At 47.0% G+C, this 25847-nt stretch overlaps 1 protein-coding gene across 1 annotated transcript in view; it reads left to right on the forward strand.

Annotated features, from left to right (window-relative positions):
- MAF1 (MAF1 homolog, negative regulator of RNA polymerase III) overlaps nucleotides 1-25847 on the forward strand; it is a 77429-nt gene that overhangs the window by 12491 nt on the left and 39091 nt on the right. The window contains exon 2 of the mRNA XM_073556553.1: nucleotides 4254-4413. The gene's annotated coding sequence lies outside the window, so the exon portion shown is untranslated. The remainder of the gene's footprint in view (nucleotides 1-4253; nucleotides 4414-25847) is intronic.

Genomic DNA, 25847 nt, shown 5'->3' on the forward strand with positions numbered 1-25847 from the left:
CGCTCCTCGCTCCGGTCTCTCCTGTACAGTGAGGCCTCATTATACCCCTGTATAAGGATCTAGTGACGCAGTGTAGACTGTTATTCAGCATTGCTGTCTCCTCAGATTGTCAGCTCTTGTGATCAGGCCCCTGCTCCTCGCTCCGGTCTCTCCTGTACAGTGAGGCCTCATTATACCCCTGTATAAGGATCTGGTGACGCAGTGTAGACTGTTATTCAGCATTGCTGTCTCCTCAGATTGTCAGCTCTTGTGATCAGGCCCCCGCTCCTCGCTCCGGTCTCTCCTGTACAGTGAGGCCTCATTATACTCCTGTATAAGGATCTAGTGACGCAGTGTAGACTGTTATTCAGCATTGCTGTCTCCTCAGATTGTCAGCTCTTGTGATCAGGCCTCTGCTCCTCGCTCCGGTCTCTCCTGTACAGTGAGGCCTCATTATACTCCTGTATAAGGATCTAGTGACGCAGTGTAGACTGTTATTCAGCATTGCTGTCTCCTCAGATTGTCAGCTCTTGTGATCAGGCCCCTGCTCCTCGCTCCGGTCTCTCCTGTACAGTGAGGCCTCATTATACCCCTGTATAAGGATCTAGTGACGCAGTGTAGACTGTTATTCAGCATTGCTGTCTCCTCAGATTGTCATCTCTTGTGATCAGGCCCCTGCTCCTCGCTCCGGTCTCTCCTGTACAGTGAGGTCTCATTATATCCCTGTATAAGGATCTAGTGACGCAGTGTAGACTGTTATTCAGCATTGCTGTCTCCTCAGATTGTCATCTCTTGTGATCAGGCCTCTGCTCCTCGCTCCGGTCTCTCCTGTACAGTGAGGCCTCATTATACCCCTGTATAAGGATCTAGTGACGCAGTGTAGACTGTTATTCAGCATTGCTGTTTCCTCAGATTGTCAGCTCTTGTGATCAGGACCCCGCTCCTCGCTCCGGTCTCTCCTGTACAGTGAGGCCTCATTATACCCCTGTATAAGGATCTAGTGACGCAGTGTAGACTGTTATTCAGCATTGCTGTCTCCTCAGATTGTCAGCTCCTGTGATCAGGTCCCTGCTCCTCGCTCCGGTCTCTCCTGTACAGTGAGGCCTCATTATACCCCTGTATAAGGATCTAGTGACGCAGTGTAGACTGTTATTCAGCATTGCTGTGTCCTCAGATTGTCAGCTCTTGTGATCAGGACCCCGCTCCTCGCTCCGGTCTCTCCTGTACAGTGAGGCCTCATTATACCCCTGTATAAGGATCTAGTGACGCAGTGTAGACTGTTATTCAGCATTGCTGTCTCCTCAGATTGTCAGCTCCTGTGATCAGGTCCCTGCTCCTCGCTCCGGTCTCTCCTGTACAGTGAGGCCTCATTATACCCCTGTATAAGGATCTAGTGACGCAGTGTAGACTGTTATTCAGCATTGCTGTCTCCTCAGATTGTCAGCTCTTGTGATCAGGCCCCTGCTCCTCGCTCCGGTCTCTCCTGTACAGTGAGGCCTCATTATACCCCTGTATAAGGATCTAGTGACGCAGTGTAGACTGTTATTCAGCATTGCTGTCTCCTCAGATTGTCAGCTCTTGTGATCAGGCCTCTGCTCCTCGCTCCGGTCTCTCCTGTACAGTGAGGCCTCATTATACCCCTGTATAAGGATCTAGTGACGCAGTGTAGACTGTTATTCAGCATTGCTGTCTCCTCAGATTGTCAGCTCTTGTGATCAGGCCTCTGCTCCTCGCTCCGGTCTCTCCTGTACAGTGAGGCCTCATTATACCCCTGTATAAGGATCTAGTGACGCAGTGTAGACTGTTATTCAGCATTGCTGTCTCCTCAGATTGTCAGCTCTTGTGATCAGGCCCCCGCTCCTCGCTCCGGTCTCTCCTGTACAGTGAGGCCTCATTATACCCCTGTATAAGGATATAGTGACACAGTCTAGACTGTTATTCAGCATTGCTGTCTCCTCAGATTGTCAGCTCTTGTGATCAGGCCCCTGCTCCTCGCTCCGGTCTCTCCTGTACAGTGAGGCCTCATTATACCCCTGTATAAGGATCTAGTGACGCATTGCTGTGTCCTCAGATTGTCAGCTCTTGTGATCAGGCCCGGCTCCTCCTCGGTTGTAGTGTTACCATGTGTTGTGGCATTTTTTGTTCATGTGCGTTGTGAATTAGTAAATGTTGTGTTATGTCGGTGCACATGATGAATCCTGATGCAAACGCAGCTCCGTGCCTCCCTATGTTAAGTATAGGGATGTGATCGGGATCAGGATGCATCATAACGCACCGTACCACAGCGCTAGTGTGAACGCAGCCCCACTTGTGCAGCCCTTAACCAGGTGCCCCCATGTCATATACAGGCTCCCAATACATGTTATTATCATTACCACACTGTAACACGGGGCACCAGCCCTTCTTGTGAGGCGGGAGAGATCACTGTATGACAGAGCAGCATGCGGCATAGTCTAGATTATGTCTGCAGACTGGTCCCATACATAGAAAATCCCTGACAGCACATCCCTCGCTTCTGAGCATGCTCGGTGCCGCAAAGCGGATCCCTGCACATGGATCTGTGTTGTCCTGGATCCGTGCTCCATAGAGCTCCATGTTAATTCCAGACCTGTAGCCGCAGATCCGAGCGTGTCCCTGTGTGTTTTCCAGATGATACAAAACTGCAACAAGTTGCGTTTTTGTGCATCTGATAAAATATGCAGACACAGCGATCCGTGGGAAAACGGTGACACCTGTACGCACAGTCCCATCCGTCACCACTGAGTCAATGGAGCCGAAAACGGACCCGTGTGCAGCCAAAATATGCAAGTGTGACACCAGCTTACCCCTATATAGTGATTGGGGCCGGACGTGATCTCTCCACAGGCTTTACCTAAAATCACTTTATATTACTTCCCTCACCCTTAGGTCTCACACTCACTAGCGAGAGAGTCGCGTGATTCTCGTGTGAGTCTCTCGCATGGAAACCCGGCGCTGCCGCCGGCACTCGGACCGGAGGGGGTGACTGCATAGAAGTACATGTAGCCGCACGCTCCGGTCCGAGTGCCGGCGGCAGCGCCGGGTTTCCATGCGAGAGACTCACACGAGAATCACGCGACTGTCTCGCTAGTGAGTATGGGCCCTTAGCAGCAACACCTGCCGCCGTCTGTCCTCCTCCCTGTAGTGCTGTCCTGAATCCTCCCGGCCCTGCGTTCAACGTTACGTAGCGGCACTAACGCTGTGTAGCAGATGCGGTAACGCCCCCTGTGGCTGCAATGCTACTAACGCATCCAAAATCGGCATGATGCGTTACGTCATGACGTCCCCTTGAACGCGGTCTGCAGCAGTCGGGGGGTGGGCGTCATGAAGTAACGCATCATGCCCATTTTGGCATCCGTTTGGATGCGCTAGTAGCATTGCAGCCAATGGGTGCGTTAACGCGGCCGTTACATAGCGTTAGTGCCGCTTGCTATGTGACGGATCCCATTGAACGCAGGGCCATTAACGCAATGTGAACCCGGCCGAACACTATGAGAAGATGATATACCAAACAATGTGCGGAGCCTCTCCTCCTGCACAGACCATATACTGTATGTATACGCCATGGAGGAGGGGACCGTGAAGTAGATCTTTATTCGGGACTAACGGTAACGCACAGGTCATTGCAGATGATGATGACGATGTGCTGAGTCCCTCTATGCCATATATGCCATGGAGGAACTGGCAGTGTATATTTGGGACTGAAGGGTTAACTCCCCTGCATTTATTCACAGTCCTCTCCTGACTGCTCCTCCCCCAGATGAGTCACAGTCAGTAAGCTGGGTCTGATAAGCTGCTGAGGCGCCAGGAAAAAAAAAAACAAAAAACGGCTCATTCACCCTGCAGAGCCGGCTCATTTCATTCACAGCAGGGAGCCGGCGTGGCGCGGGGGAGGAGCGGTCCGGGGCGTGGCGCGGGGGAGGAGCGGTCCGGGGCGTGGCGCGGGGGAGGAGCGGTCCGGTGCCCGGCGTGGCGCGGGGGAGGAGCGGTCCGGTGCCCGGCGTGGCGCGGGGGAGGAGCGGTCCGGTGCCCGGCGTGGCGCGGGGGAGGAGCGGTCCGGTGCCCGGCGTGGCGCGGGGGTGGAGCGGTCCGGTGCCCGGCGTGGCGCGGGGGTGGAGCGGTCCGGGGCCCGGCGTGGCGCGGGGGTGGAGCGGTCCGGGGCCCGGCGTGGCGCGGGGGTGGAGCGGTCTGGGGGAGTAGCGGCCCCTCAGCAGCGTAGAGTGTTTCAGCAGTTGTGTTCTCCTTTGTTTCCCCAGTGTTCGTTCCTCGGTGTCGGTGCAGGATGGCGTCTTGGGGGGTCTTCGTGCTTTGTGCTCCGTGTGTCATTGAATCCTCGTTACACCACAGACTGACAATAGCCCCGAGATTCTGAGCGGCGTCCAAGTGTTGAAGAGACCCCAGATTCCTACCAGCCCGGTAAGACCACGCAGCACAGAGTATGTCAGGAGAGCAGGACGCTGGTCACACTGTGTATATTCTGTTTTTACAAGGTACAATGCGTGAATCTGCCTCAGAACGTGTCTGGCTGCACATGTGGGACAAGCTCCACTTCGGGAGCAGATTCTCCTACAATAGTCCTGTTTTCCCTCATATATCCCCCCCTTCTCCGTACAATCAGTGGTCTCCTCCATATATTATCCCCCCCTCCCTTCTCCATATATCGGTGGTCTCCTCCATATATTATCCCCGCCCTCCATACATCGGTGGTCTCCTTTATATATTATCCCCTCCTCCATACATCGGTGGTCTCCTCCATAGATTATCCCCCCCTTCTCCATACATCGGTGGTCTCCTCCATATATTACCCCCCCCCCTCCATACATCGGTGGTCTCCTCCATATATTACCCCCCCCCCTCCATACATCGGTGGTCTCCTCCATATATTACCCCCCCCCCTCCATACATCGGTGGTCTCCTCCATATATTACCCCCCCCTCCATACATCGGTGGTCTCCTCCATATATTATGCCCCCCCTCCATACATCGGTGGTCTCCTCCATATATTATCCCCCCCCTCCATACATCGGTGGTCTCCTCCATATATTATCCCCCCCCTCCATACATCGGTGGTCTCCTCCATATATTATCCCCCCCCTCCATACATCGGTGGTCTCCTCCATATATTATCCCACCTTCTCCATACATCGGTGGTCTCCTCCATATATTACCCCCCCCTCCATACATCGGTGGTCTCCTCCATATATTACCCCCCCCTCCATTCATCGGTGGTCTCCTCCATATATTAACCCCCCCCCCCCTCCATACATCGGTGGTCTCCTCCATATATTATCCCCCCCCTCCATACATCGGTGGTCTCCTCCATATATTATCCCCCCCCCCTCCATACATCGGTGGTCTCCTCCATATATTATGCCCCCCCTCCATACATCGGTGGTCTCCTCCATATATTATCACCCCTTCTCCATACATCGGTGGTCTCCTCCATATATTATCCCCCCCTCCATACATCGGTGGTCTCCTCCATATATTATCCCCCCCCCCCCTCCATACATCGGTGGTCTCCTCCATATATTATCACCCCTTCTCCATACATTGGTGGTCTCCTCCATATATTATCCCCCCCTTCTCCATACATTGGTGGTCTCCTCCATATATTATCCCCCCTTCTCCATACATCGGTGGTCTCCTCCATATATTATCCCCCCTTCTCCATACATCGGTGGTCTCCTCCATATATTATCCCCCCCCCTCCATACATCGGTGGTCTCCTCCATATATTATCACCCCTTCTCCATACATTGGTGGTCTCCTCCATTATCCCCCCTTCTCCATATATCGGTGGTCTCCTTTATATATTATCCCCTCCTCCATACATCGGTGGTCTCCTCCATAGATTATCCCCCCCTTCTCCATACATCGGTGGTCTCCTCCATATATTATCCCCCCCTTCTCCATACATCGGTGGTCTCCTCCATATATTATCCCCCCCTTCTCCATACATCGGTGGTCTCCATATATTATCCCCCCCTTCTCCATACATCGGTGGTCTCCTCCATATATTATCACCCCTTCTCCATACATTGGTGGTCTCCTCCATTATTCCCCCTTCTCCATATATCGGTGGTCTCCTTTATATATTATCCCCTCCTCCATACATCGGTGGTCTCCATATATTATCCCCCCCTTCTCCATACATCGGTGGTCCCCTCCATAGATTGTTTGTCACACTTGAATGTTTCTGATCGCTGTATAGATGTCTTGTCTTATTCTAATATTCACAAGATGCAGTTTATAAATGAAGGTCTTTATTATTCAGGATATAAGAAATCCAAACCTCCAGGTCCCTGTGTGAGAAAGTGACTGGCCCTAACCCTAATGACTGGTTGGGCCGCCCTTAGCAGCAGCTACTATTCCGAGCCTGTGATAACTGGCGATGAGTCTCACAGCGCTCTGGAGGAGTTTTGGCTGCTCCTTTCTGCAGAGTTGTTGTAATTCGGCCACGTTGGAAGTTTCCGAGCATGAACCGCCTTTCTAAGGCCTCAGCATCTCAATCGGATTAAGGTCAGGACTTTGACTAGGCCGCTCCAAAGTCTTAATTTTGTTTTCTCTTAACCCCTTTGTGACATTGGACATACTATTCCGTCCATGTGTCCTGGGCCCTTATGACCATGGACGGGATAGTACATCATACCGATCAGCCGCGCTCAGGGGGGAGCGCGGTGGATCGCAGCTGAGTGTCAGCTGTTTCTCAAAGCTCACACCCGGCACTAAGTGCCAGTAGCGGTCATGGAGCGCTCCTGACACTTTATCCCTGGAACACTGCGATCAAACATGATTGCAGCGTGCCGGGAGCAGGCATCTCTGACAGCCCGCTCTGCCTTTGGATTAGAGACCCCCGCGGCATGACGCAGGGTCCCAGTCGCTCCCATGGTAACCCGATGTCATGACGACACCTGGGTTACCAGAGCTCAGGTCAGTGTATAGAAGCTGCAGCGCTGACAGCTTACATGGCATGGCGATACTGCTTATCTGCTCGCTATAGAAGCGATCAGCCTGCAAACAATGAGTGTCCCATAGTGGGACAAAGTATAAAAGGAAGAATGAAATATAAAAAATTATTCTATTTTATCATTATATCAATATTTGAATTAAAAATATCTAAACAATGAAAGTCCACATATTTAGTATCGTCCGTAACGACCCGCCTTACAAAACTGTGCTACTAGTTAACCCCTTCAGTGAACACCATTAAAAAAAGGCAAAGCAATGCTTTATCATACCACCAAACAAAAAGTGCCATAACGCGCAATCAAAAAGACGCATATAAATATCCATGGTACCGCTAAAAACGTCATCTTGTACCGCAAAAAAACGAGCCGTCATCAGCGAAAAAATAAAAAAGTTATAGCTCGCAGAATAAAACGATGCAAAAATAATTATTTTTTATATAAAAGTTTTTATTGTATAAAACCGACAAAACATAAAAAAACGACCTAAATGAGGTATCGCTGTAACCGTACTGACCCGAAGAATAAAACCGCTTTATCAATTTTACCGCACGCGGAACGGCGTAAACGCACCCCCCCAAAAGAAATTCATGAAACGCTGGTTTTTGTTCATTCTGTCTCCCAAAAATCGGAATAAAAAGCGATCAAAAAAAGTAATGTGCCCGAAAATGGCACCAATAAAAACGTCAACTCGTCCCGCAAAAAATAAGACCTCACGTGACTCGGTGGGTCAAAATACGGAAAAATTATAGCTCTCAATATGTGGTGATTCAAAAACTGTTCTTACAATAAAAAGTGTCTTTTAGCGTGTGACAGCCGCCAAACATAAAAACCGCCATAAATAGTAAATCAAACCCCCCGTTATCACCCCCTTAGTTAGGGAAAAATAATAAAATAAAAAAATGTATTTATTTCCATTAGGGCTAGGGTTAGAGTTAGGGCTGAGATTAGGGTTAGGGGTGTGTTGGGGTTCGGGTTGGGGTTATAATTGGGGGTTTCCACTGTTTGGGCACATCAGGGGCTCTCCAAATGCAACATGGCGTCTGATCTCAATTCCAGCCAATTTTGAATTAAAAATTCAAACTGCGCTCCTTCCCTTCTGAGCTCTGCCATGCGCCCAAACAGTGGTTCCCCACCACATATCAGGTATCGGCGCACTCAGGACAAATTGTACAACATCTTTTGGGGTAAAATTTCTCCTGTTACCCTTGGTAAAATAAAACAAAATGGATCTGGATTACATTGTTTCTGAAAAAGTTAATGTTAAATTTTTTTTTTATTTTTTTTTTTAAATTCCAAAACTTCCAGTGAAGCACCTGAAGGGTTAATAAACTTCTTAAATGTGATTTTGAGCACCTTGAGAGGTGCAGTTTTTAGAATGGTGTCGCTTTTGGGTATTTTCTGGGTATTTTCTATCATATAGACCCCTCAAAGTGACTTCAAATGTGATTTGGTCCCTAAAAAAAAAATAGTAATAACAATCTTTATTTATATAGCGCCAACATATTCCGCAGCGCTTTACAGTTTAACAGTTTCAAACACAAGTCATAAGTAACAACGTTAACAATACAGTAATTAAAGCACAATCAGCCGCCCCTGCTGGTGAGAGCTTACAGTCTACAATGAGGTGGGAGAGATAGAGTACAGGTGTGTATATACAGTGACGGTCCAGCCATCTTGTGGGAGTGAGGGATGGAGATAGTGAATGGGCTACACACGCACACTTACACATAGAATGACTGTGATTAGTGAACGTGATGGGCCGCTCTGAACAGATGTTTTGAGGGAGCGCCTAAAACTGCAAGTTGTGGGTAGTCCCAATTTCTTGGGGTAGAGCATTCCAGAGGATTGGCGCAGTGCGGGAGAAGTCTTGGAATGTGAGGTACGGATTAGTGCAGAGGTGAGTCGAAAGTCGTTGGCAGAGCGAAGCGGTCGGTAAGGCCGATAGACAGAAATGAGGGAGGAGATGTAGGGGGGTGCTGCACTGTGGAGAGCTTTGTGGGTGAGAACAAGTACTTTGAATTGGATCCTATAATGAATGGGCAGCCAGTGTAAGGACTGAAAAGCAGACTTGTCCGAGTACCGATTACCCAGATAGATGACCCTGTCCGCTGCATTAAGTATGGACTGGAGAGGGGATAGTTGATTTACGGGGAGGCCAATTAATAGAGCGTTGCAGTAATCCAGGTGGGACTGGATCAATGCGACAGTGAGGGTTTTTGTTGTTTCCATGGTGAGAAAAGGGCGGATTCTAGAGATGTTCTTGAGGTGTAAGCGGCAAGAATCGTAGAGTTGGAAGGGACCTCCTGGGCCATCTGGTCCAACCCCCTGCTCAAAGCAGGATTCGCTAAATCATCCCAGTCAGATGTCTGTCCAGCCTCTGTTTGAAGACTTCCATTGAAGGAGAACTCACCACTTCTCGTGGCAGCTTGTTCCACTTATTGATCACTCTAACTGTCAAAAAGTTTTTTCTAATATCTAATCTGTGTCTCCTCCCATTCAGTTTCATCCCATTGCTTCTAGTCTTTCCTTGTGCAAATGAGAATAAAGTTGATCCTTCTACAATGTGACAGCCCTTGAGATATTTGTAGACAGCTATTAAGTCTCCTCTCAGTCTTCTCTTTTGCAAACTAAACATTCCCAAATCCTGCAACCTTTCCTCATAAGACAGGGTTTGCAGACCGGTCACCATTCTGGTCGCTCTTTTCTGAACTTGCTCCAGTTTGTTGATGTCTTTTTTAAAATGTGGTGCCCAAAACTGGACACAATATTCCAGATGAGGTCTGACCAAAGAGGAGTAGAGGGAAATAATGACTTCACGTGATCTAGACTGTATGCTTCTGTTAATACATCCTAGAATTGCATTTGCCTTTTTTGCTGCTGCATCACACTGTTGACTCATATTCAGTCTGTGATCTATTAGTATACCCAAGTCTTTTTCACATGTGCTGTCACTTAGCCCTATTCCTCCCATTCTATATATGCTTTTTTCATTTTTATTGCCCAGATGTAGTACTTTGCATTTCTCCCTGTTAAAAACCATTCTGTTAGTTGCTGCCCACTGCTCCAGTAAATAAAAATATTGGAGAAAGAGAAACCAATCACAAACTAAAATGTTTCTATACTAATGCACAAAGCATGGGCAACAAACAAGGAGAATTGGAACTACTAACACAGGAAAAGAAATATGATGTCATTGGAATCACTGAAACTTGGTGGGACAATACACATGATTGGAATACAAGACTAGAAGGATACAACTTATTTGCAAGAAACAGACTTGATAAACGAGGAGGGGGTGTCGCATTGTATGTTAGAAACGCGTATATCTGCACAGAGATCCAAGCTTCAGAGACTGGGAGTTCTGTGGAAACTGTTTGGGTAAGAATACAAGGACAGAACAATGGAAAGGACACCATTGTAGGCATTTACTACTGGCCGCCTGTGCAAGCTGAAGATATGGATGAACTCTTTATGCATCAAATGGCCAAGTTCTCCAAAAAATATGACATAGTTGTCATGGGAGATTTCAACTATCCAGACATTTGTTGGGAATCTCTCTCAGGCAAAACTAACAGGTCAAGGAAATTCTTATCCTCTCTTGCTGACAACTTTATCTTCCAAAAGGTAGGGGAGAAAACAAGGGGAACTGCTACCTTGGATCTAATCCTTATAAACAGGGAGGGAATGGTTGAGGAGGTAAAAGTGGCTGGGACCCTAGGAGGTAGCGACCATGCTATTTTAGAATTTTGGATAACTAGAGGCAGAAGACCTGTGAAGACTCAGACGTCAAGGTTAGATTTCAGAAAGGCAGATTTTAAGGGATTCAGAAAGAGAATTGGAGGGATCCAATGGCTGGATATCCTTAAAGACAAAAATGTCCAGGAAGGATGGGAAATCTTGAAAAATGAAATTCTCAAAGCACAGTTGTTAACAATTCCGAAAAGAGGGAAGAATAGGAAGCATTTAAGGAAACCAGGATGGATGAACACAGAACTTAAGCACATGCTAAAAAGGAAGAAAAAAATGTTTATAAAATGGAAAGAGGGAGGCATATCTAAAGAAGAATATAATGCTGTCTGCAGAACCTGCAGGGCACAAATCAGATTTGCTAAAGCTGAAAATGAATTGAGGCTTGCAAGAGATGTCAAAAGCAATAATAAAGGATTTTGGGGATATGTCAAAAGTAAAAGAAAAGTCAAAGATGCTATAGGATTTTTACAGGATGAAAATGATGAAATGGTAAGACAGGATGTTGAGAAGGCTGAACTTTTAAATTCCTATTTTGCATCTGTTTTCTCTCAGAAAGGAAATGTAACATCAACTGTTATTCACTGTCCTATTAAGGGAATAGAAGAATCCAGGATATCTATAAACAGAAAGATAGTGAGGAAACACTTAGCTAACCTAAATGAATTCAAGTCTCCAGGTCCAGATGAATTACACCCCAGAGTACTGAAGGAGATAGCAGAAGAAATTTTTGAACCCCTCTCCATAATCTTTGAAAATTCTTGGAGAACAGGAGAAGTGCCAGAAGACTGGAGAAGAGCAAATGTTGTTCCTATCTTCAAAAAGGGGAAGAAGGTGGACCCAGGCAACTATAGGCCGGTGAGTCTGACTTCTATACCAGGAAAGATCTTTGAACAAATTATTAAACAACATGTATGTCAATACCTGGATAAGAATGAAGTGATCAAACAGAGTCAGCATGGGTTTGTAACTAATAAGTCATGTCAGACTAACTTAATTTCCTTCTATGACGGTATCACTGATTGGGTGGATCAAGGAAATGCTGTAGATATACTATATCTTGACTTCAGCAAAGCATTTGACAAAGTCTCTCATACAATCCTTATTGAAAAAATGGCTAAGTATGGAATGGACAAGGCAACTGTTAGGTGGATTCATAACTGGCTGAGTGGTCGTAAATGGCTGCACATCCAGTTGGAAGAATGTCTCAAGTGGGGTACCACAGGGCTCTGTCCTGGGCCCTGTATTGTTCAACATCTTTATCAACGATTTAGATGAAGGAATTGAGGGTAAACTGATTAAATTTGCTGATGACACAAAGCTGGAGGGATAGCTAATACTAGAGAAGAGAGAGAGAGGATTCAAAAAGATTTAAATTGGAGAAGTGGGCAGCAACTAACAGAATGGTTTTTAACAGGGAGAAATGCAAAGTACTACATCTGGGCAATAAAAATGAAAAAAGCATATATAGAATGGGAGGAATAGGGCTAAGTGACAGCACATGTGAAAAAGACTTGGGTATACTAATAGATCACAGACTGAATGAGTCAACAGTGTGATGCAGCAGCAAAAAAGGCAAATGCAATTCTAGGATGTATTAACAGAAGCATACAGTCTAGATCACGTGAAGTCATTATTTCCCTCTACTCCTCTTTGGTCAGACCTCATCTGGAATACTGTGTCCAGTTTTGGGCACCACATTTTAAAAAAGACATCAACAAACTGGAGCAAGTTCAGAAAAGAGCGACCAGAATGGTGACCGGTCTGCAAACCCTGTCTTATGAGGAAAGGTTGCAGGATTTGGGAATGTTTAGTTTGCAAAAGAGAAGACTGAGAGGAGACTTAATAGCTGTCTACAAATATCTAAAGGGCTGTCACATTGTAGAAGGATCAACTTTATTCTCATTTGCACAAGGAAAGACTAGAAGCAATGGGATGAAACTGAATGGGAGGAGACACAGATTAGATATTAGAAAAAACTTTTTGACAGAGTGATCAATGAGTGGAACAGGCTGCCACGAGAAGTGGTGAGTTCTCCTTCAATGGAAGTCTTCAAACAGAGGCTGGACAGACATCTGACTGGGATGATTTAGCGAATCCTGCTTTGAGCAGGGGGTTGGACCAGATGGCCCAGGAGGTCCCTTCCAACTCTACCATTCTATGATTCTATGATTTATATCTGTTTGAATCCTCTCTCTCTCTTCTCTAGTATTAGCTATCCCTCCTAGCTTTGTGTCATCAGCAAATTTAATCAGTTTACCCTCAATTCCTTCATCTAAATCGTTGATAAAGATGTTGAACAATACAGGGCCCAGGACAGAGCCCTGTGGTACCCCATTTGAGACATTCTTCCAACTGGATGTGCAGCCATTTACAACCACTCTTTGGGTCCGATCACTAAGCCAGTTATGAATCCACCTAACAGTTGCCTTGTCCATTCCATACTTAGCCATTTTTTCAATAACGGTGGTGTAAGATACTTTGTCAAATGCTTTGCTGAAGTCAAGATATACTATATCTACAGCATTTCCTTGATCCAAGAGCGGGCAAGAGATTGTATATGGGATGTGAAGGAGAGATTGGTGTCAGACATAACACCCAGACAACGCGCCTGCTGCCGGGGAGTTATTATGGTACCACCCACGGAGAGGGAAATGTCAGATTTAGGGAGGTTAGTAGACGCCGTGAGCAGAAGAAGTTCAGTTTTGGAGAGGTTGAGTTTCAGATAGAGAGCGGACATGATATTGGAGACTGTGGACAGACAGTCACTGGCGTTCTGTAGTACAGCGGGGGTAAGGTCTGGGAATGACGTGTATAGTTGTTTGTCATCAGCATAAAGATGGTACTGAAAGTCAGATCTGCTGATGGTCTGACTAATTGGGGCCATGTAGAGACAGAAGAGAAGGGGGCAAGGACCGAGCCCTGAGGTACCCCGACAGCAAGAGGAAGAGGAGATGAAGTGGAGCCAGCGAACAAAACACTGAATGATCGGTCAGAGATAGGAAGAGAACCAGGAGAGAGCAGTGTCCTTAATGCCTAGTGACTGGAGCCTAGAGAGTGGGAGATGGTGGTCAACAGTGTCGAAAGCTGCAGAAAGGTCATGAAGAATGAGCAGAGAGTGGTCACCGTTACGTTTTGCTGTCAGAAGGTCATTGGTCACTTTGATGTGCAGTTTCAGTCGAATGTAGGGGGCGTAAGCCAGACTGTGAAGGGTCTAGGAGGGAGTGAGTGGAGAGGTAACGGGTAAGGCGGGAGTAAACTAGGCGTTCCAAAAGTTTAGAGATGAAGGGGAGATTGGAGACTGGTCTGTAGTTGTTTGTGCAGGATGGGTCGAGAGCGGGTTTCTTTAGTAATGGAGTAATGATAGTGTTTGAAGGAGGATGGGAAAACGCCCGAGGAGAGGGAGAGATTAATGATTGTATGTGACGACTGGAGGAGATGTCAGGGAATGGGGTCGTTAGTGCATGTGGTCGGAAGAGTCTGGAGACTTCTTCTGTGATGGGTTTTTCTCCATGCGTGTTCAGCACTCCTAGAGCATCGCTGGAGAAGTTGAGTTTGCGGTGTGAGCCAGGGCTGTTTTACTCTGTGTTTTGGAGGTTCTGAGGGTGAGGGGCGCTGCTTGGTCAAGGGTGCTTCTAAGAGCGTTGTTGTAGTGATGTGAACAGCCAGATCAGGACAGGAAAAAGAGGAGATTGGGGACAGTGATAAGCAGGGTTGTGGAGTCGGAGCTCATTTTGGTGGAGTCGGTATAAAATGGACCGACTCCTAAAATATAAAATTGGGTACAGTAATTCAATGCAGAATGTGCTGAATATTTTTTCATAGGAGTTTGGGAAAGTTATTAAATGTCCTATAAATGGCTGTTCTATTCCTGATCTAAGGCTACATTCACACACAGCGTTTTTCCTGTGGATTTGGAGAATGTTTTTCAGCTGCAAAAGCCGATCAGCTTTTTAAAAAACCGCATCACCTGAAAGGTTTTTGAGCTCATAGATGTTTTCAATAGCAAAAGCAGATTAGAAATCTGCTCTATATATCCATTTATCCATATCTGTCTATCCATATCATATCTGTACCAAAAAGAATGAAAGCCGGATAGCACATAGACTAACACTCCTTTTTTTTAGCACCAGTCAGGTACACCTCATAGCTGCCCAAAAGGACGCCCAGGACAGGCATTGCTCGTCTTCAGTAACATCAACTGATAGTTGGAATAAATAGACGGCATTCATCATATCTTCTTAAGGTGCAGGCTTTATTTTCAAGTGTAGGGGTGTGCAGTATGAGGTTCTGCAGCAGCTGAGGTGTGCGGTATGAGGTTCTGTGGGACAGTATGAGGTTCTGCCCCCCCCCCCCTTAGGTTTGATCCTGGCTATGCCCATGGTGTGAATGTAGCCTGAGGATCTAGGCTTTATCTTAGCTGAGATAAGTCAGTGTTATCTAATATATAAAGCTGAATGTGTGTATGTCCGGGATAGGCATCCGCACCGTCGCAGCTACAGCCACAAAATTTGGCACAGTCACACGTCTGGACCCCGAGAGCGTCCTAAGCTATGTTGTGAGGCAAAATTTTAACCCTGCGCGTTCCAATTCACCAAACAATTTTGCCCCTATCTACATACTGGGGAAAAAGTGTGTGCGTATCAAGCCCCGCCCCTCATTATCATGTCATAATGGTTGACTATGGGATGGAGCATGTGTGATGGGTATATGGGCACTCGACTATGGGATGTGTGATGGGTATATGGGCACGGGACTATGGCATGGAGGATATGTATGACGGGTATATGGGCACGGGACTATGGGATGGAGCATGTGTGATGGGTATATGGGCACTCGACTATGGGATGGTGGATGTATGATGGGTATATGGACACGGGACTATGGGATGGACGATATGTGTGATGGGTATATGGGCATGGGACTATGGGATGGAGGATGTGTGATGGGACTATGGGATGGAGGATATGTATGACGGGTATATGGGCACGGGACTATGGGATGGAGCATGTGTGATGGGTATATGGGCACTGGACTGTGGGATGGAGGATATGTATGACGGGTATATGGGCACGGGACTATGGGATGGACGATATGTGTGATGGGTATATGAGCACGGGACTATGGGATGGAGGATATGTATGACGGGTATATGGGCACGGGACTATGGGATGGACTATATGTATGATGGGTATATGGGCATGGGACTATGGGATGGAGGATGTGTGATGGGACTATGGGATGGACTATATGTATGATGGGTATATGGGCATGGGACTATGGGATGGAGGATGTGTGATGGGACTATGGGATGGAGGATATGTGTGATGGGTATATGGGCACAGGACTATGGGATGGCGGATATGTATGATGGGTATATGGGCACGGGACTATGGGATGGAGGATGTGTGATGGGTATATGGGCACGGGACTATGGGATGGAGGATATGTATGATGGGTATATGGGCACGGGACTATGGAATGGCGGATATGTATGATGGGTATATGGGCATGGGACTGAGATGAAGGATGGTTATATGGGCACTGGACTATGGGATGGAGGATATGTATGATGGGTATATGGGCACGGGCTTATGGGATGGAGGATGTGTGATGGGTATATAGGCACGGGCCTATGGTATGGTGGATATGTATGATGGGTATATGGGCACGGGACTATGGGATGGAGGATAATTATAATTTGTTATAACCACAGTTAGTTACTATGCCCGGGCAGCGCTGGGCTCTTCAGATATATATGCATTCTCTTGATGAGCTTTAAGAAGTAGTCACCGGAAATGGCGTTCACTTCACAGGTGTGCCCTGTCAGGTTTAATAAGTGGGATTTCTTGCTTTATAAATGGGGTTGGGACCATCAGTTGTGTTGTGCAGAAGTCTGGTGGATACATAGCTGATAGTCCTACTGAATAGACTGTTAGCTGCTTTTTTCTTTCCATAATACAAATTCTAAGTAAAGAAAAACGAGTGGCCATCGTTACTTTAAGAAATGAAGGTCAGTCCGAAAAATTGGGAAAACTTTGAAAGTGTCCCCAAGTGCAGTGGCAAAAACCATCAAGCGCTACAAAGAAACTAGCTCACATGAGGACCGGCCCAGGAAAGGAAGACCAAGAGTCACCTCTGCTGCGGAGGATAAGTTCATCCGAGTCACCAGCCTCAGAAATCGCAGGTTAACAGCAGCTCAGATTAGAGACCAGGTCAATGCCACACAGAGTTCTAGCAGCAGACATATCTCTACAACAACTGTTAAGAGGAGACTTTGTGCAGCAGGCCTTCATGGTAAAATACCTGCTAGGAAACCACTGCTAAGGACAGGCAACAAGCAGAAGAGACTTGTTTGGGCTAAAGAACACAAGGAATGGACATTAGACCAGTGGAAATCTGTGCTTTGGTCTGATGAGTCCACATTTGAGATCTTTGGTTCCAACCACCGTGTCTTTGTGCGACGCAGAAAAGGTGAATGGATGGACTCTACATGCCTGGTTCCCACCGTGAAGCATGGAGGAGGAGGTGTGATGGTGTGGGGGTTCTTTGCTGGTGACACCGTTGGGGATTTATTCAAAATTGAAGGCATACTGAACCAGCATGGCTACCACAGCATCTTGCAGCGGCATGCTATTCCATCCAGTTTGCGTTTAGTTGGACCATCTTTTATTTTTCAACAGGACAATGACCCCAAACACACCTCCAGGCTGTGTAAGGGCTATGTGACCAAGAAGGAGAGTGATGGGGTGCTACGCCAGATGACCTGGCCTCCACAGTCACCAGACCTGAACCCAATAGAGATGGTTTGGGGTGAGCTGGACCGCAGAGTGAAGGCAAAAGGGCCAACAAGTGCTAAGCATCTCTGGGAACTCCTTCAAGACTGTTGGAAGACCATTTCCGGTGACTACCTCTTGAAGCTCATCAAGAGAATGCCAAGAGTGTGCAAAGCGGTAATCAAAGCAAAAGGTGGCTACTCTGAAGAACCTAGAATATAAGACATATTTTCAGTTGTTTCACACTTTTTTGTTAATGATATAATTCCACATGTGGTAATTCATAGTTTTGATGCCTTCAGAGTGAATCTACAATTACATGGTCATGAAAAGAAAGAAAACTCATTGAATGAGAAGGTGTGTCCAAACTTTTGGTCTGTACTGTATGTATGTATGTATGTATGTATGTATGTATGTATGTATGTATGTATGTATGTATGTATGTATGTATGTATGTATATATATATATATATATATATATATATATATATATATATATATATATATATATATAGTGGGGATGTGACTCGCTCAGGTGCAGCGGGAGACAATCAGGAGACCGGTTCTTCCAAAGTTCATGAGGTTTATTTCTGTCATAAACCATAAAACAGCGTATCACCAAAAATAGCCTCTAGCTTAGGCAAACAAAACATAAACCTTCATGGTTGCAGACTCAGACCACGAGTCTCAGCACATGCTGGGAGGTGTAGTCCTCCCCACATACAGCTCCCTGGTTCAGGAGCAGGTCACATTATAAGGCTGTAGCCACACCCACGTTCCCAGCAGCGGACTGGTCACATGACTGTGACCTCACCACAGGTCCTTCAAACAAAAACAATAACAATATCTGGTATGCTTTACTTCTGCCTTACATTATGGAGATAAGCCATTTATGAGACACATATCTCCCATCAATTACACGACCCTTAGCCCTGCCACAATATATATATATATATATATATATATATATATATATATATATATATATATATATATATATATATATATATATATTTTGTCTTTCAAGCCATAGAGACCTTGAAAGACAAGGCCTGCAAAACCTTCTATGCCATCCGAAGGAAACTACCATCTGAAGCCACCAGTGAGGGTCTGGTTAAAAATCTTCGACTCTATCATCGCCCCAATCCTCCTGTATGGCAGCGAAGTCTGGGGTCCTAACACCTGCCCAGACTGGTCAAGGTGGGATTCCAGCCCAACAGAAATATTCCACCTGGAATTCTGCAGCACCTTCTACACGTCCATCGGAGCACCTCCAACAGTGCTTGCTGGGCAGATTCCCTCTACACCTAACGGTTCTAAAGAGGGCACTGTCATTCCGGCTCACCTGCGTAGGAGCAATCCAAGCTCCCATCACCTTAAAGCCCTGACACATGTAGGGGAAGCAGAAAAACCAGGACCCTCGGAACAGCCCACCCAAACCTGACCAGAACACCAATCACAACAACCTGACAAAAGCCGGAATCAGGAAGATGGTAGACGAAGGCCAGGAGAGGTACGTGAGTGACTGGAAGAACGACATCATCAGCTCACAGAAACTGACCATGTACCGGAGTCTACAGAGAGACTACAGACTGGCTCCATACCTGGAGAAACTCCAGGACCCCAAAGACCGCAAGATCCTGAGCCGGTATAGACTCAGTGCCCACAGTCTGGCCATCGAATCCGGCCGACACAGGCAGAGCTACAAGCCCAGGGAGGAAAGACTGTGCCAACACTGTGACCAGGAGGCCCTGGAGGATGAGACCCACTTCCTGCTACACTGCTCCAAGTACTCAGCAGTGAGGGACACTCACTTCAGGAGACTCTCACATCTCTTCCCGGATTTCACCACCATGAAGGAGGAAGAGAAAACATACATCCTGCTGGGGGAAGAAGAGAGAGCAGTGGAGATAGCAGCGCAATATGTGAGCGCATGTCATAGACTGTGAGAAAGAGAACTGATATGCCATGGACTTCTATAGCCCCCACCCTGGAGCTGCCCCATCCACCTTCCCTATGCCATGGACTTCTATAGCCCCACCATGGATCTGCCCCATCCCCCCCCATCCACCTTCCCCATGCCATGGACTTCTATAGCCCCCACCCTGGATCTGCCCCATCCCCCCCCATCCACCTTCCCCATGCCATGGACTTCTATAGCCCCCACCCTGGATCTGCCCCATCCACCTTCCCTATGCCATGGACTTCTATAGCCCCACCATGGATCTGCCCCATCCCCCCCATCCATCATCCCTATGCCATGGACTTCTATAGCCCCCACCCTGGATCTGCCCCATCCACCTTCCCTATGCCATGGACTTCTATAGCCCCACCATGGATCTGCCCCATCCCCCCCATCCACCTTCCCCATGCCATGGACTTCTATGGCCCCCACCATGGATCTGCCCCATCCCCCCCCATCCACCTTCCCCATGCCATGGACTTCTATATCCCCACCGTGGATCTGCCCACATCCCCCCCCCCCCCATCAACCTTCCCTATGCCATGGACTTCTATAGCCCCCATCCTGGATCTGCCCCATCCCCCCATCCACCTTTCCTACAGCCCCACCCAACATCCCTACAATCCCTATCCCCATTCCCTTCTGTACACTTGCTTTGGCAAAACTAATGTGTATTTAGTCCTGCCAATAAAGCTTCTTTGAATTTGAAAATATGTATAATCGATATTACATGGTGTATTGCATATTTACAATTTATTAGTTTTTTGTGTTCTATAGTTGTATTCCAATATATTATGTTCTGTCTAAATATCTTGATTATTGTATCATAGAAATGATTAACTGTCTGATGTTCACATTGTACAATACATTTTTCATTTAAATATAAGCAATATATGTGGGAGTTGGAGTCGCAGGTTTGGCTTACCGACTCCTCAGCCCTGGTGATGAGTTTAGGGAGTCTGAAAGTGTCTGAGGGTTAATGGCTTGTAGATTTCTGACTGGTAGGTAGGAGTGAGCTGGGGTGGGCGAGGATTTGTGAAGGAGAGAATGTTGTGGTCAGAGAGGGGAAGCGGTGAGTTATTTAGGTGGGAGATTGGACAGAGCCGGACAAAGACCAGATCAAGGGTGTTACCGTCCTTGTGTGTCTCAGAGGTTGAGAGCTGCGAGAGACCTAGAGAGGTGGTTAGTGATAGAAGCTGGGATGCAGATGTGGAAGTAGGGCTGTTAATCGGGATGTTGAAGTCTCCCAGGATGAGGGTTGGAAGTTCTGAGGACATGAAGTGCGGCAGCCAGGCTGAGAAATGGTCAAGGAAGTGGGTGGGTGAGCCTGGGGGCCGGAATATGACCGCTACCCTGAGGGAGAGGGGATGGAAGAGCCTGATGGTGTGGACCTCAAAAGAAGGGAATGAGAGTGATGGAACTGGGGGATGACCTGGAAAGTGCATTGTGGGGACAGGAGTATGCCGACTCCGCCACCATGTCTGTTTGTGGGTCTCGGGGAGTGAGAGAATTGTAAGCCACCATAGGGAATGGCAGCAGGAGAGACAGTGTCAGAATCCTGAATCCAGGTTTCAGTGAGGGCCAACAGATTAAGAGAGTTGTTCAGAAAGCAGTTGTGTAGGAAAGGAAGCTTGTTACAAGCAGGCCGTGGATTCCAGAGGGCACAATTAAAAGATGGAGATGAGGGAGTGCAAGTAATAATTAGATTATTGTGGTTTCGATATGAGGTAGGGTAGGGGTTGAGGGTGGGGGGATGGTGGACCAGGGTTTGGGGAGATGTCCCCTGAAATCAGTAGGAGTAGGAAGATAAAGAGCAAATAGTTGTTGGAATTGTAAGTAGTTTTTTTCTGCGATGTGTTTGGGCAAGATTGGCTGAGGTTTCTCAGGAAGGTGAGTGCATGGGAGCTGTACATGGGAGAGGGAAGTATAGAGGGGCTGATGTGTATGAGTCGGGATGGGGTGCTGAATGTGGATGGCAAGAGAGCACAGGCAGATGGAAATAAAGCACATGGTTAAAGGGGAAAGTAAATTGTGGGTTACCTGACTCCTGCCCTGATGGCCATGTATAACTACCATGTTCCTGATGCTTAGCTTCTGTGATGCTTTGCTTATGGGATGCTTGTGTGCTGCACCCCACACTGCGTGCTTCCCCTTAGGAACCTCTACATATATAGGCCACACTACAGGGTCAGGAGAAAGGGATTGTGGGAGCTGGTTTGGGATAATTTGGCAGCTGGGGCCAGCACACCAGGTGGTGGTTGGATGATCAAAGGGTACCGTTACACCTAGCGATGCACCAGCGATCCCGACTAGCGATATGACGCGGTCAGGATCGCTGGTGCATCGCTAGGTGGTCGCTAGTGAGCTGCCACTCAGGCAGATCTCACTAGCGACATCGCTGGGGACGGGGATCGCTACTTACATGTCACACCAGGCGATCCTGCGTCCTCCCGCCCGGCTCCACGCGTCGCTCGTCGTCACAGCAGGAAGCGCCGCAGGAAGTGACCGACGAGGAATGGTCCAGCAGCTTCTCGCGCGATCAGCGATAACCAGCGGGGGAGCCGGTCGGCGGTAAGTATCACATGCAGCGATATCGCTAGTAATATCGCTGCAACGTCACAAAATCGGTGACTTTGCAGCGATATTGCTAGCGATATCGCAGTGTGTAACGGGGGCTAAAGGCACGAGACCAGGCTGCATCTATTTGCTATAGCACCTTCCACCTGATAAGATCTAGAGAGGCCCCAGTCATGGATGTAAAGCCCCCCCCCCCCCCGGCACACACAGCGATCTCGCCAGCGAGATCGCTGTGTGTGACACTTGCCAGCGACCGGCCCCCCTGCTGGGTATCGCTTATCTTCCTGGAATGGCCAGGACATTTTCTTTGATTGCTGGTCTCCCGCTGGCCAGCACGCATCGCTGCATGTGGCAGGCGGGAGATCAGCGAGCTGGCGCTGGTAACTAAGGTACACAGTGGGTAACTAAGCGGCGTGCGTCGCTTGTTACCCTCCTGGTGCTGATTGCTGACACAGCTACCGGTTTGGCAGCTCACCAGCGATCATGTAGCGTCACACCAGTGATCCTGACAAGGTGATTTCGTTGTCGGGATCGCTGGTGCGTCGCTATGTGTGACGGGGCCCTAAGTATTAAATACAGTGCAACAAATGAATTATACCAAAGCTTTAGCAGGCACAAAAAAAATGCTGTTGAAAAAATGAGAAATCGCTGGTCAACTTTTAACCCTTATAACTTCCTAACATACACAAATTTGGTTCCAAAATTGTGCTGATGTAAAGTAGACATGTGTGAATTGTTAAGTTTTTTGTGTGCCGTATCTCTGTGATTTAAGGGCATAAAAATTCAAAGTTGGACAGTTTTGAAATTTTTAAAGTTTTCCCCAAATTTCCTTCTTTTTCACAAATGCAAGTCATATCAAATAAATGTTCCCACTAACATGAAGGACAATATGTCACGAGAAAACAATGTCAGAATCACCGGGATCCATGGAAGCTCCGGAGTTATTACCTCATAAAGGGACAGTGGTCAGAATTGTACAAATTAAGAGTCAGTGATAAGCGGTCATACAGGAGCGCTTAGGAAGCAACCCAGGGGCAGACAAGGATGTCAGGTCTCCACCACAGCTCCAGCCAAAAACCTCCAATGGAGGATAGTAGCAAGGAGAAAATGGAAAACAGTCTTAGGAGCGCAAAACTTCTACCTGGTGAAGACGGATCCTCCGTCGAAACGCGTTGTGGTTTAAACCCATCTCCCGTCTTTCCTGCGCTCCTAAGAATTGTACAAATTGGCCCGGTCATGAATGTGCAAGCCACCCTTGGGTGGGTAAAGGGGTTAAGCCATTCAGAGGTGAGCTTGCTGGTGTGTTTTGGATCATTGTTTTGCTTCATAACCCAATTGCACTTCAGCTTGAGGTCACAAACAGATGGCCGGACATTTTCCTTCAGGATTTTTTGGTAAACGGCAGAATTCATGTTTCCATTTACCCACAGCAAGTCTTGCAGGTCCTGAAGCAGCAAAATGGCCCCAGACCATCACACTACCACCACCACCATATTTTACTGTTGGTATGATGCTCCATTTCTGAAATGCTGTTACTTCTACACCAGGTACAATTGGATGTGAAGAACTGGTGGTGTTTGGTTGTCACCAGTTCTTCTTCAGAAGTGATTTTAGTATATCCCACTTTCCAGTTCTGGTTTGGAACTTGCAGCTCTCTGGCGCCCCCCTTACCTTCAGGTCAGGGATCTGCACCTAGGATAGTCGCAAGACGGGCCACCTGGTCGTGTACTGGCTTTTTGGATACTCTGCAGGGAGGGCGCTATAACTATTCCCACTCTCAGCGGGGAAATGCACCTTATAAACCTCCGTCCGTCACTGCCTGGGTCTACCAAATACCCCAGAACACTTCGCTGCCACCAGCTCCTGATTTTAATTAATATCGTTTCAGGATCCAATCGGTAGCGTTGACTTAGTCGTAGGACATGGGGATACGATTACAGCAAGGAGAACAAAGCTAGTAATGTTTTATATTTTACTCCAAAAGAATAGGCAGTGTTTACAAAAGTATAAAAAGATGTTACAAAATGAGACCATTACAATGTGTGCAGACAATTATAAAACAAAAGGGATTAAAATGAAGACTTGCATATTGCAGTTACTGGCAGCCATGTGGTATGGGGGAGGGGATACGACCCAATGCATCATGTCAGGTTGCACAGCTTCTGGTAGCTGACTTCGAGGGCAAAAGCCCCACCCCCTTGTCTTGGCCTCTTTGAGTTTTATACCCTTGCCCAAAAGTAAGGTTCTCTCCCCTCTGGATGACCTCATGGGGTGTGCGGAGCTATGGAATACACTCCCCTTTTCACAAGGACTGAAGACTTGCTAACACCTTATTAACTTCATATCTTGGGATGGAAACCTCAGAGAGCGACGGCGGGACTATCAATAGTCTTGTTCTGAGGTTAGCGCTCCATTAAATCTACACATGGAGTGGATGCATGACTCAGTTAAGCAGAAATGCACTTCTGGGATTGTGCTGATGCTGGAATCTAGAAAATTCACTGGGTGGTGGTTCTGCTATTGTAGATGTCAGAAATGTGAGATTCACACCTATAATTGGTGCCATTATATTTGATCTTAAATGAACACTGTACTAGGACAAAGAATTCTTGGTTTGCCATGTGCTTCAGGCACACGGCGGAGGGGGCTGCTCACAACACATTCTTGAGGGAAGGGGGAAGAGTGGTATAGAATTACGCAGGCACTCTGGGGGGGGGGGGGGCAAGCAGCTGTGTGTCTGCAAGAGGCTTTGTGTGTGTTCTGTAGACACCTAGTGGGGCGCAGGGCAGCGTGTGTGTCAGTCAAGCAGTGTCTAGTTCTAGAAGTGTACTTTGAATATAGGCATATTCTTTTCATCGTGACATGGAATGTTCAACTTTTGTCTTTTCCATCCACAGTGTATTCTACCAAAAGTCTTAGGGATCATCAAGATGTTTTCTGGCAATTCTGAGATGAGCCTTAGTGTTCTTATTGCTCAATATTGGTTTTTGTGCGTCCATGTTTGTCCAGTTTCTTTCCTATGGAAGAGACTTGAACACTGACCTTAACTGAGGCAAGTGAGGCCTGCAGTTCTTTGGATGTTGTGGGGTGTTTTGTGACCTCTTGGATGAGTTGTTGTTGCTCTTTTGGGGTAATTTTGGTAGGCCAGTAGGTTCACCACTCTTCCATGTTTTTGCTATTTGTGGATAATGGCTCCCACTGTGGTTCTCTGTAGTCCCAAAGCTTTAGAAATGGCTTTATAACCTTTTTGTAGACTGATAGATCTCCATTAGTTTGTTTGTCATTTGTTCCAGAATTTCTTTGGATCGCTACATGATGTTTACCTTTTGAGGAACTTTTGATCTATTTCACTTTGTCAGGCAGGTCCTATTTAGGTGATTTCTTGATTTGAAAACAGGTGTGGCAGTAATCATTCCTGCGTGTGGCTAGGGAATGTGAACTCTGCTTCCCAAAGATGTGATAAACCACAGTTAATCTATGTTTTAAGGGGAAAGGGGGCAATCATTATTATATATTATTATTTTTTTTTTTTTTTTTTTCTTTTCACACAGGGCCCTGTAAGTTTGAATTTCTTTTCCCTTAATAAACTCCTTCATTTATAAACTGCATTTTGTGATCACTTGTGTTATCTTTGTCTAATATTTACATTTGTTTGGTCACCGGAAACATCTAAGTGGGGCAAAGATGCAAAATGGGAAATTAGGAAAGGGGCAAACACTGTATATTACCCCCCCCCCCCCCCCCCCCCAATACACATAAGTGGTCTCCTCTGTTTATTATCCTCCCCCTGATTATCTTAATGGTTCTGTCCTTTGC

This window comes from Dendrobates tinctorius, unplaced genomic scaffold, assembly GCF_039654945.1.
Source record: "Dendrobates tinctorius isolate UK_male_01 unplaced genomic scaffold, ASM3965494v1 ptg000235l, whole genome shotgun sequence".
Taxonomy (NCBI): domain Eukaryota; kingdom Metazoa; phylum Chordata; class Amphibia; order Anura; family Dendrobatidae; genus Dendrobates; species Dendrobates tinctorius.